This window comes from Vidua chalybeata, chromosome 2, assembly GCF_026979565.1.
Source record: "Vidua chalybeata isolate OUT-0048 chromosome 2, bVidCha1 merged haplotype, whole genome shotgun sequence".
Lineage (NCBI taxonomy): Eukaryota > Metazoa > Chordata > Aves > Passeriformes > Viduidae > Vidua > Vidua chalybeata.
This window is the reverse complement of record NC_071531.1, coordinates 112,086,254-112,099,471: the sequence shown is the minus strand read 5'-3', so window position 1 is coordinate 112,099,471 and position 13,218 is coordinate 112,086,254. Positions and strand designations below refer to the sequence as shown.

The window sequence follows — 13,218 nt, the reverse complement described above, 5'->3', positions numbered from 1 at the left end:
AAATGGAAGAAGAAGGAAAACCAATTTGTCACGTCACCTTCCCTTTGTGCTTTAGCCTGTCTGGCAGCATTTGGACTTACACTGCCCTGTTGCAGCCTTAGTCTGGCGCTACAACACAAGATCATTTAGTGTTGTAGTTTTCTTTTTTCTCCAAGCTCCCAGGATATGCTGAGAGCCAAATTTTCCAGCTCAGGTAGCAGAGGTGCAGGACATTCTGTGTCAAGGCATTGGGTCCTCTCTGCTGAGCTCTGCAGGCATGTCCCATTTCATGGATGAACGCAGTAACTCCCACAAAGACAGTCATGTTCTGAAAACAAACAAAGAACCTTTTCTACCACCCTCTAACTTAAAAAGAAACAAAAGTGTTGCTTTATAAGATTGTGTCATACACATATTGCCTGGAGGGTGTCAAAAGGGCTTTCTTTGGAGCCAGGTACTTCAAAGGAAAAGCAGTCCCTGCTCACGCTGCATAGTGGGGTTGGTGTGATGCCTCTTTGGTGGGTTGAAAGCCTGTGCAGACTTTCTGCAGGGTCTGACATGGAGCAGAGCTGGGACACTGATCCCAGATGTTGCTGCTGCTTCTTGCATCTGTGGGGTCACCTGTCTGGCTGCTCATATGTTTCTCTGAGGATTGCTTGCTTGCTCAGTCCCCTTAAAGTCCCAAGTTTGGGAAAACTATGCCTGTGACCCACACTTAAGGTTCTGCCCTTTTTAGGTGAAACTCTTTTTCGTTCATTTGGTTGGGTTTTTTTATTCCTGCTGCAAAAAAAGAGAGGCTGAAGAGCCCTGAAATTATAAAGTCTGCTCCTACGCTTACTTTATTTTGAGGTAACAATTTCTATCTCAGTTAGAGGAGTTTTCAGCTGCTCTGAGCAAGTGCTTTCCCAGACACACCTGGCGCTGGCTGGCTGAGCTCAGGAGAGTCTCAGATGTGTTTTTGCCGGGGCGGTGTGTGGGGGGTAGATCCGTATCTGTCGAAGGGAAGCGTCACGTCGCGCTTTGAGGCTTTGAGGGGCCAGGGTGTGCATGAGCGAGGGACCAGGAGCTTGGCTTTGTTGCCACAGTTTATAAGTGAAAGGGACTCTGTGGGCATGGATCTTGTGGTTGCTGTCAGGCAGGCAAGCACAGCCCCCAAAGTGTCTCAGCAGGGGAAAAATCTGTGTGAAGTGTTCAAGCCATTTCATAATCAGCTTCGTAGCCAGATCTTCAAAATACTCAAAGGTCTCCCAGAAATCCGAAATGTTGAAGGAAAGGAATAGGAAAAAATAAACATGATTAGTGATATTAACCTGACCGAAGAGACAAAAAGGATGGAGATTTCTGACAAAAGAAGCCAGCCTGTGTTGTGGCAATGGGGCCCAGAGCCAGCTTGTGCAATGCTGGAGAGGAGCATCCAGGGAGAAAGGTTCCTTCTCCACTGAGCCCATGTCCTGCCCCTTGGCAGGCCAGAATAAACCAGAAAAATCACAGGTGAGCTGCTGGGCAAACAGCTCCTGAGCAGCTCCTGAAATGGCCTGGCTGGTTTTGTGCAGCTGCTCTGTGCACAAAAACGATGGGGGTAAATGATGGGGGATTTTCTGGGATACACCAGGATGCAGCAGCAAGGTGTTTGAGCAAGAAAATGTGTTTGTTTTTCTGAGAGCGTGGCATCAAGCCCTGATTTGTATGGTCCACGCTGAAACACAGACGTGACCTTTTCTGACCAAAGTACTGCACGTCCAGAATGTAAAAGAAAGGCAAAGGTAAGTCATGTGGTATCTGTGTTGTGGGCTGGACAAAGAGAAGTGCATCATTAACAAAACCTGATCAAAGGACAATTAGTGTTCGGGATGGAAAGCTGTAGCACAGAGGTGAGCCAGTTGGGAAGGTGTAACAAACGTGATTTATCTGTCTGCAAAGGATAATAAAGCAGTTATTCTCTCCTTAACTGTGGCTATAAAGCTATTATTAAAACCAGCCTGGAGAATGTCTGGTGTGCAATGCCCAGGGGGGCAGCAAACATAAAAGAGTGTCCTTGGCTGATGTCATGGCTCCGGGTTTTCTGTTCCTCCCTGAACTTTCCTGACAAGCATTGAGAACACCATTACACTGCAAGTACTTTTTCGTGCTCTAAGTTCTATTTTGTCTTACTTTTTACAGCACAGAGTGATTTTACAAATAGGACAGCACGGAACACTCTGGTAACTATAGAAAATAATTTGATGACATCACTTTGTTTTCTGTCATTTCCCACCATTAAGATTGTCTGCACAAAATGTACTTTCTTGGCCCTTTGACAAGTACTCAGGAAGTTTGTGCAGCAGTTGTTTGAGTGGGATCATTTGAATTCAACACCTTATAATCATCTCCATGCTTGTGCTATAGATTTTGATTCCTATGTGACCTAATAAGGTTAAAAAGGATATTTTAAAATAAAGTCAGGAATTGTTTTGCAGAAACTACTGGGGTTCTCCTTTGACCTAGTGGTGCATTTGTGATTTGAGGAACTTGGACAAAAACAACTGGGAGATTAATTCCAAATTCTCTGTAATATTGCAAGCAGCATGTGGAAATGGCTTTTTCACTTTTACACTTCTGCTCAGTAATAAAAATAAAAATACAAATCTTGGCTGAAGATAAAGATATCAATTTTGCTTCTTCAGTTGTAAAGTGAGTAGTCATTGAGCAAAATGACTGTGTATTATTTCCATGAAAATGCTGGTGCCATCAGATTCCACCACAACAGAATAAGCACAAAACATTTCTGTGGAAATCAGTAGTCAGTCAGGGAGTCAAGAATTCACAAGCTGATCCACATGTGTTAATGACACTATTTAGAGTTTCTGTTATTGATTTCAGCACTGCTAGGTAACTTTCTGGATGGTAAAATTTAAGCCGTCCATCTGCCAGTTAGACTCGATCTTTCTGAGTTTGCAGAAGAAGATGTTTCTGATTAGAAGCAAGTCTTTATGCAAACAAACAAATGTACCCTCTTCACTCCAACTGTAGTATTCTGCTAAGAGAAATTCAAATGGCAGAGTTTATTTTGTTTTTAAAACATGACTTACTGATACCTCAAAAAAACTGAAAGTACAACTAATTTTGAAATATAATCTTTAAAAAATCTTAATTGTACAGTTGTGTCTTGAATTACAAATTGGTTGTGCATGACTTCTAACTATGCCCAATATCTGATATCGGGTTATTCGGCAGATAGCATAACCAGCTGCAGAATTTAATCTCTTAAAATCTGCAGAAATACTAATCTCTGAACAGCCCACCAGGAGGGTATTTCTGTGTCGTAGCCAGCTGAGAATTTTAAGTGAAGCAGTATGTTTAGTGTTATACTTTATTTAGCTTTATCTAGATTATAAATAGCAGCATAAAACTGTCATTCAATTTCTACTTCTAAAGAGTACATAATAATTTTGCATAGGATTTTACAAGTATTTTTTCACTTTTTATGCTGCCACCATTATGATAATGTTAGATATGTGACAGGGAAAAGAGAAGAAATTGCTTTTATTGTTGTAAACTACATCTGAAAACCGTACTGTTTGGATCACCAATTGTTAGCATGCTAATAAAACAACTGAACAGATTTTCTGTCCCAGCTGGTCAGACTTTTTCTCTTTTAGGGACTTTTTTCTGATCATAAACTTACAAGAGTGATATTTAACAGTGGGACATTGGAGGAGGATGGGTCTTGCTAGCAGGGAAATCTGTCTTCAGGGGGCTTGTGGCACTAGTTTGGTAAAATAATATTGTCTAAGGTCTATGCAGATTTGCTTATGATTTTGCTGTTTAGGTTTCATTGTTTTTTTCCAGCATATGAAATTAAATGTATCTTTCTGAAGTGAAATGAAATTAATTAAGATAATGTTTGTATACTGTATAGCTGTATCTACATCTCTATGTAATTTAATTTAGATAAAAACCCACTATGTGACAGGGGATGCCGTTGTGTTCAATAAATTTCAGGTGCATGGAATCTGTTAGGATATTATGTTTTTTGTCCTGTCCAAGCAGAAAATCTACTGACAGGAGAAATACATAGTGACGTTGTTTTTCCATCATTTTTGGCAAACCAGTTTTACATCCTAAACAGTATCAGGTAGAGCAGGTTACGAAGCCTGACTTCTTTTGCTTTATGTGCATAGACTTTCTTTTGTATTTTGTGCATGTGCTATGCTCTTTTTCAGTGGAAATGCAGAAATGTTTTGAGAGTTAAATATATATATTTGGTGCTGGGCAATGAGCTGAACCATCCAGTCCTTCCTGCTCTTTTGTCTTATAGTTAATCATTCTAATGTAGCTCTTGCAATGGACTTGAAGTAAACCACTGACAATTTTTGTTGATAAAACAGAAATACAGCTTTGGGATATATTTCTAGAAAAATAATATTTTTAAAATTAAAGGATTCAGAGGCAATGTTTTCTTTTTTTTTTTTCCTGACTTTTAACTTTAATGTGTAGGCATGTGAAAAAGAATTGCAGAAGAACAAGCTTCCAGGTCACTCTGAAAGCAGAGTAGACTACAGCGTATTTAAAGAGTAATGAAAAATTTTATTTTCCAGAAAAAAATTGTGTAGAGTATGCCCTCCAAATTTAAATTTGTTAGATTGAGTAAATATTTTTTGTATAATGAAATGTAGTGTGTTAGGAAAAAAACCATTTGCATTTATATTTTAATTATAGACGCACACTCCCTGTTTCTTGCGCATCTTTGAAGGTGTGCATGTGTCTGCTCTGTGGCTAAACCTGTTCTCATTGAATTAAATGGCCTTTGCTAATTTGAATTCAATGGTGTGGGGAATGAATGCACCCCTTTTGGAATCTGCTCTTTACTGGGAAGCAAACCAGGACATTTTACATTCACTTGCGTTTCTTCCTCTGTTTGGATGTGATAAACCCCAGCACAGTCCTTGTGAGTGCTATCGGCTCCCATAGCTTCACTTTTTTTGTCTGTAAAAACAGGGCAGCTTCTTCAAATGGATTTCAAGGGATAGGTTGTAATAATTAATGCACATCTAATGGCTAATTCTGTGGATAACACTTTGCTTAATGGGATTAATTCCAGGCTTGCACATGCCAGAAACTCCCAGCGGCACAGATGAGGCCCCTGCAAAGCACCTCGATGTAGGTCCCTGGTACCTTCCCTCTTCCCCTCTGTCCTGTTAGGAATACACACCAAGTCAGATGTGAATGAACAATGGATTCATCACAACTAAGCTCAGAAAAGCATTTGTATTAAGGGAGGAGAGTGTTTTGTCCTGTACAAGCCCATGCATTGTCTGGCCACCCAGTTTTTTGATAGGTATTTTGGGTAGTACGATACACAGTAAAGGGTTCCATGGCAAGGAAAACTTGTAATGGATAGAAGTTAGAAGAAAGATTTTTCTTACGGAGTACAAAAAGTAAATTAAACACTGAGGATCCTTTTAGGAGAAAATTTATTTTCTGTGGGCATTTGATCACTTGGCAATTTTTCACTCCATCCAGCAGTTCTGTGACTGCACTTTCCCAAACTGTGCTTTCAATAAAGCTGACCTAAGCTCCCAGTGCTATGAAAAATGGAGCTCATATAAATTTCCTTTGCATTCTAAATCCATCTCAGCTGTACACAGAAAGCAAACAAGTACAGTTTCTACACAGCCTTTTTATCTCTTTCCACATCCCAGAGGCTTCCCAGTCTGGCTTTTTGTGGGAGAGAGGGCCTGTTTAAAATAAACATAATTTCAAATTTTTCATCCATTTTAGAAGCAGCATTAAAGATCTTAAAAGGAACATGTTTTATGAGGCTGACAAGCAATTAGATGAATGCTGTGGCAGTACAAGTGCATGATTCTATACTTACAAAATTAGTTGGAGTGAGAAAAATCAGAGACAACATAATATCCCATCTCAAGTGGCTGCTTCAGATAGGTGCTCTGAAACTTGAAGGTATGAACAGAATTGTTCTGTAAAATATATCTGGTAAGTGGCTGAGAGCTGCTTGTCTATGTTAAGATGGAAAGAATAAATACAAGGGATCTAAATCCTCTGAAACAGCTGTGCCACTCCTCTGGGAAAACAAAACAAACTAAATCTAATCATAAGCAACAGAATAGGATTTCTCTTCGCTAAATTTCTGGAAAATCTTTTAACAAAAAAATCTTGAAGAAAAACCAATAGGGTAAATTTAGTGCTGTGGATGAAATGAATTTAAATTACTCATGATAGCTCACCTTTTTAGATTTTCAGTGTATTCCCAAGTAATTTCTGGAATTAACTTGAGAAATTTTAATATTAGTTGCATGCAGTGGGTAAATCATAATTACTTCATCTCGGTTCCAAATACTGCCATAGAACGGTTTGAACTCATAGTATAAGTGAACAGGAAATTTTCTTTGTGATGAGAGATTGGGGTCCTTTTCCTTGGGTTTTTGGATCTTTTTTCCTACAAGTCTGTTTCCATAGAGAAGCAATTAAGAAGGTACCAGCTTCCAGTGCCTGAGCTTTTGAGAGCACTTCAGTATTTTTGACAGTTAATGTATTAGTTTTATCTCATAGTTGGTGAAATAAGGTGTTACATAAAGTCATTAATGATAAGGACGTTCTTTCCTCCTATTTCTCCCACCCCACACCAGAATGTATTGCTTTCTAACAGTCTTTATTCCAGTCAAAATTTATATATAAGCTCTTCATTCTTGCCATTTCCTACCTATGTGTGAGAAGGTGTGTTGCAAAATACAGCACTTTGCTTTCCCCTTATCCTGTAATGCCATCTGAGATAAGATTTTCTAAAGCTGGGTGTAGTCCCTCAGGTGGCTCTTAACAAAATGCAGCAGTGGAGATGTACCAGCCACAGTTTTGTCACCTGACAGAGAGCACAGGCCTCAGCAGCGAGGTGTTAACAGGGATAAATAAATCCGTGCCCCACTTGCAGATCCATGACAAAGCCCTTTCTCTTCAGCAGTGCTTTGCTCTGCCATAAAATTTTAGCTGCATAGTTGCTACATGCTATGGAAATGTGAATGCTCCCAAATCAGAGGAAGGGCATTTCAGAGGTGGAAGAAGCAATTCCTCTTTTTTTTTTTTTCAAGTGGAATATGTGATTCCAATGAGTTAGGGTTTGTTCTGAGCCCCTTTGCTGAAGGAGTCCATTGAGGACCCAGGCAGTTTGTTGTGATATTTCCATTTTATGAGAGCTCATCCACTGGCTCTTTTTTATGAGGCCTGTGAAATGCTTCATGCATTCTTTTCAGAGTGGAATATTCCCCAGTGGTCTTAATATTATTATTGCTAAGTTTTGTTGAGCAATGCTGCAAGAAAAAAATGCAGGGAATTAATATTAGCCCAAATCCTTAATCACCCTTTCTCTCTACTCTGTACATAACTTGCTGTTGCACAGGAGAAAGTTTTTTTGCCTGTGCATCCTCTGGCAGAGGCAAGACATGACACACACATCTCTCTACTAAGTGGGTCAGTGGCAGGGCACTGCTCTGAAATCTCTCCCTCCCTGTGTGCAGCTACCGCGGGGTTTAGAGCCTCAGCCGTTGGTGTAACCTCCTTCCTGCCCACTGCATCTGCAGATATTTAACTATTTCCCTCCTTGACACCAAGCTTCACTAGGAATTTCTTCACCCTCAGAAGCCTCGTTGCAAGGGGATGTTGCAGTGAAAACATCTTGAGGCTTTGCTAGCCTTAAAACAGTCTGCTCCTAGTTGTCCTGCCAAAGTAAGTCTTGCAGCCTTCCCACCACTTTTCTACCTTGTATGTCTACCTTGCCAGTGATTCAGTCATTTATCTGCTGAAAAACGTTGTATGAGAAATGTTTTGAAAGACTTGACTGACAGCTACCTGGGTTTTGAAAAGTGTTGCTATGAACTTAACCTAGGAAAGTGGATGGCTTTTATTGCTGGGGGTTTGGTGTCCTTGCTTACTCTGGCTCTTTTGGCACTGGTTAGATCTGGTGCTGTCGGTGAGTTCAGGTGGAAATTGATCTCAGAAAAAGGAAAAAAAAAATCCCAGTTTGATTCCAGTATGATTAGCAGTGATGAGTGTCCAGGCATGGTTTTGACCATACATCAGGGATGGCTCCTGTCATTGTCCCAGCTTTGGTGCATGTTGGCTGCAGGGGAAGGAATTGCTCATGGTCTGGCTGTTCTTTGTAAATTCTCCCTCCAGCACCTCCACCCTTAGCTTGTGTTCTTGTGAGGGATTCTTTACTGCTCTGCTTGCAGCAAATCAAGGCAGTTGCAACCAAGCTCAGGCTGGGACACCAGCCCTGGTGAGGCTCTTACTGGCCCTGTGCACCTCTGCATTCAGTTCCCACCATTTCCCACCAGGTGGGACAGCCCACCTGGGCTTAATGACTTTTGGAAGTTTGAAACTAGGATAAAAGTGACTGGGAATACCTTATAAATCTCCTGGTTGGGAATTGTTCTTCATGTTATCAGTAGATTTGATTACTGGAGCCATGAGCTGTGAGCTAGCTGTAAAGTCTAACTTAAAAACGCCAATTTAAAGTACTTAGGGAAATGTCTGCCACTTAGAGAAGAGCTCACTGAGCAGAGAAACACATCTGATTGTGATCAGCAGCATGTTGTGCCTGACTCAGTGTCTCTTCCTTCAGCCTTGCAGCTGTGAAGTCTCTTTGGGATTCCCGGGGAGACAAGGAGTCTCAATTCTTTTATGTGGTCCTCCATCATGTGCATGGGGTTGTAGGAGCTGGAATGAAAAGGCCACCTGATAGTAAATCAGTCTGGGGTGAGTTACTGCTGTGGGACAGAGTTGGTAGGGCAAGGGAAAGGCTAAGTGACCTAGAAGCATTTGAATAATAATTCTTGCCTCTTTGTACACTTAACACCACATTGAATTAGACACTAGAAAATTTACAGCGGGGAACACCTTTTGCATTAACTGGATTAAATTTTTGCTGTCCCTGATGAAGATGGGTCTAGTAAAAGCATTTGTGCCTAATCTAAACCCCCTACAAAAGCTGCAAGACCTGCACAGCTTTCAGCTGTGAGCCCAGCTTGTTGGATATCCACATCTGCAGTTGCCCTGTGCATGGTTTGCTGTCTCTAGGAGGCAACATCAGGCTTGCTTCAGGAAAGCCCTTTGCACCAAATCCTTGCTAAAGTGAGAAGTGAAAGCAGTTGCTTTTTCTGAGAATGACTGACTGTTTTGATGAAGCAAGGAGTCCCCTTCCAGAGATGAGCAAGGCACTCCCCTCCTTTCTGCCTCCTTTCTGTTTCTGACAAGGCTCTGGAAGGATTTGGAGGATGAAAGGCTGCCTTATTTAATTATATATTCAAAGTTAATCTTCTTCCCCTTCAGCCTGAAAAGGCAGATACGTTTCCTCTTCCCACATATCAAACAGCAGCTGGAGATCTACTTGTCTTGCTCCTGTTACAGTACCCTGGACTTCTTTATTAGAGTCTTTATTCCATGATGTGCTAGAAAATCATAGAATCATAGAAAAATTTGGGTTGGACAGGACCTTAAAGATGATCTAGTTCCAAAGCCCCTGCCATGGGCAGGAACACCAATGTTTAGCCCTTTGTAGCATTATAATATTTTCCTTCTTTTGACTCTATTTCTTCCAAATTAATCAGAGGGAAAATTGAATTATTTGAACTTTGTGTTAGTGCCTCCCTGAAAGGGATCCTAAAAGGAATACAAAGGGCTCACAAGAATCCTAAAGCACTTTACCTTGACTTTCCATAGGGCTGACATTCATTGGTGTACAAAATTAGAAGTTAATGGCCTAAAATACTTTCCTTTTTAAATGTAATTATTTGGGCTGCCCAACATTTGGTCTTGTAACCTGAATCCTGATTGTATCAGCAGTTTCCTCTGACAACAACGAACTCTAATGCTGAACTTCAAGGGCACGAGCTTTGCTTTGGGCCATGCTGTGTTTCACAAATATGTGATGGAATATTGATGACATATTAATTGAGCCTCTACCTTCTGCAAGTTAAGGAGAATTGGCCTCTGCTTCTCCAGCCCTGGAGAGGTTTGTTTGTTGTTTCTATCTATGAGTAAATCCCATAGAAATATATAAATATAACCAAACCCCATGACATACATTCTCTATGAACAGGATTATCTGTAATAATTTTAGCTGGTTAACCTGTAGGCATTTAGTCTGGGTTGTCCTTTCAGCTGCAGGCCTGTGTACACTTGAAGTGAAGCACCATGCAGGGTACTCATCTCTCTCCTTGTTCTGCCCTGAGCCCACGGAACTCTCTTGGGTTCAGAATTTTGTTCCCAGATAGCAGCAGTGAGGCAAGACCCATCACATCCAGTATCATTCAGAGTTACAGAGATCACTGCTGGTGGAAGATGGTGGTGTCTGAGAAAAGCTGCCCAGCAAGCAGCTGTGGCAGCTCTGGGCTGCTGGGAGAAGGCCCTGCAGGATCTGCCTTTAAACACCTTTGTATGTAACTACAGTTGTATCAATAAATCTCTTGTGCTGGGATTGGTTTTCATGGGCTTCACTAAGAAACTCGGTTTCTCAGGAAGATAAAAAGCTTCATTTACAGCTGTGTTACTGAATTTTGGTAACCCCTAAAAGTAAAACCCTTAAATTAATCACTTAATAAGGCTCATGGGAGAGAAAAAAATTATGGTAGACAGATGTGATCTGGATTTACAAGTAATTCAGCTTTTACGGTCTGTATTTCTCAAACTATTATCAGGAATCATGGTCTAACCCAATCCAGATGCATACTAAAAACATTGGAGGAGGAAAATCCTATTTAAAATAAATGTTTTGGCACATTTCAAGGGTCCAGGCCATGTTCCAGTGATTCAGTTCAGCTGGTCCCCATTGGTACTGGCTGCATTGGGCCAGCCCTGTGGATAGGACCCCAGCCAGCTTTGGGGTGCAGCATCCCTCCCTCATGTCATGTTTTGGAGCAGTGTCTGGATGTGGTTCTGGGACTCCCTGTGTCTCTCCAGGACTGGAGCAGCAGGCAGTGTGGGCAGGTGGCTGAAGCTGAGCTTGCTGCCCTGTGCAGGAGAGCTGGTGCTGGGCCTGAGCCAGGGGCTTGAAACTCTGTGAAACCACGCAGGGCTCTCGAGGCGGGCACCCGCAGCGCAGCCTCCCTCGCTGGCCCCAGGCTTCCTCTGCCTTGGCCCCTGGGGCTGCTCTCGGCCTCTCACCACTGGCTCTTTCTCGCTTGCTTGTCCGCAGCAGTTCTGAATTGCCTTTTTTTTTTTTTTTTTTTTTTTCTTCACCCATGCTTCAGAAAGTAAAAGAGCACAGGGAGTTGTTGCAGAGGTGTGGCAGAGCTGCTTTGGGGGTGTGAGTGAGGAGCAGGATGAGGGAGATGCCTGCCTCGTGTCCAGATGTGGGAGTGCGAGGACCTGCAGCAGCAGGAGAGAGTGCCCAGGCACAGAGGAGAGCAGGGCTGCATTGCTGGGTGGGAGCAGAGAAAAGGGGGGAACAAAAGTCCAGGCTTTGGAAGGAGGAGGTGCTGGGAAGAAACTTCTCAGGGGCTCCAGGTGTAGGCAATTGGGATTGAGGAGGGCTGACAACCTGGGCAGTGCTCTACTCAGCAACTGTCTCCTCTCAGTTGTGGTATGTGAATATTGCAAAGATGCTGTGCAATTCCCAGGAGGCACTGGGTAACCTGTGAGGTTAACAGAGTGGGACTCATCAGTGAAACATTTACTGTTTGTGCTTTGCCCTGTGTGAGGCAGCTGAGTGTGACTGCTCCCTCAGGCCTGGCACATTTTCCTCTGCCCAGCTCCCATCATCAGCTCATCTGCTGTGATCTTGGCCTCAGCCCCTAGATCATGGCTGATGAGGGACAGAAAGTGCACTTTGGTGGTGCCCTAAGGGACTGGACTTCTGTTTTGAAGAGGCAAGAACCCCTCCTCTGGCAATTAAAAACCCTAAACTGGTCCTGTCCACCTGAATGGATGGTAACTGTTTTAACTGCCACTTGTTCATTGTGCTTCCTATCTCTTTAACCTTTCTTTCAATATGCTTTGTACCTTCTGTCTTTTTCTCTCTCTCACTTCCTAATCCTGTTTCAAAGGTTGTTATTTAGAAAGTGCTTTGTACGTTTTGTTAATACAAAGTTAAATGTATTAAGGAGGGAAATAACATGAACTAACTGATAGGACAAGGGGAAGTAGCTTCAAGCTGCATGAGGCTGGATATGAGGAAATTTTTCTGCACTGAAAGAGTGGTTAAGCATTGAAACAGGCTCCCCAGGGAAATGGTGGAGTCACCATCCCTGGAAGTGTTCAAAAAATGACTAGATGTGACACTTCACAACGTGGTTTAGTGGGCATGGTGGCATTTGGCTGAAGGTTGAACTTGATGGTATTGGAAGTCTTTTCCCACCCTAATAATTCTATTCATTTTATTGTTTTTTTTTTCCTAAACATTGGACTTCGTTATAGTCTCAAAACATGGTTTTCCAGGAACAATCACAGCCAGAGGAGCAGGGCTTCCCTCACTGAACAGCTTTAATCCATTAGCTGGGATGCTGGAGGCCGGGCTGCCCCACACAAGCACCATGTGGGCACTTGGTTGGCTCTGCAGTCAGCCAAGGTTGACAATGGTTGGCACAGAGCCACACCTAAATCCCCTGCACTCTTGACATCTCCTCCACAGTCCTCTGTGTCTCCTGCTTCGTCTCCTCCTGGTCTGGGGATTTTATTAGTGCTGGAGAAATATTGGACTTGTGATGATTTTGTGAATGTGCCTGGCTTTGGTAGAAGAAGAGGGGATTCAGGGCCAGGACACCCAAAGAGTACCCAAAAATGCTGCCTTCAGCAGCATCTCAGATGCCTCCAGGCTGGTGTAAAATATTGTCCTGTGAACTGTTTAGAAGAAAATCTCTGGGAAGGTAATCTCAGCTTGTTTGTTGGTTTTATATACAATGTTGGGCAAATAATGTAATCTTTCTGTCTCTGTTTACCCCATATATATCAAATTTTATAGTCCTGAGGAAATGTGGTGAAGGGTATTTTTCATAAACTGCTTGAACCATATTTTTAAATGACAGAAAAAGAGAGGGAAGAAGGAAAACCATCTAGGATCTCAATTTATTTCCATGGATTTGTTTCTAAATGCATGATTTAGGAAAAAAATGAATGCAAACTCCTAGTTCAGACAAACAAACAAATCTACTCTGGTATTTCTTCTGGGTGTGTGAGGCTGTCAGAGGGAACAGTGACTGTTTATCTTCATCAAAGGGCTTTTCAGTTTATTGGCAATTTTTGTCTTTC

The 13,218-nt window shown here is 42.1% G+C and overlaps 1 protein-coding gene across 1 annotated transcript in view; it reads left to right on the top strand.

Moving 5' to 3' along the window:
• The window catches only part of CD247 (CD247 molecule), a 48,040-nt gene that overhangs the window by 26,411 nt on the left and 8,411 nt on the right, over positions 1–13,218 (top strand).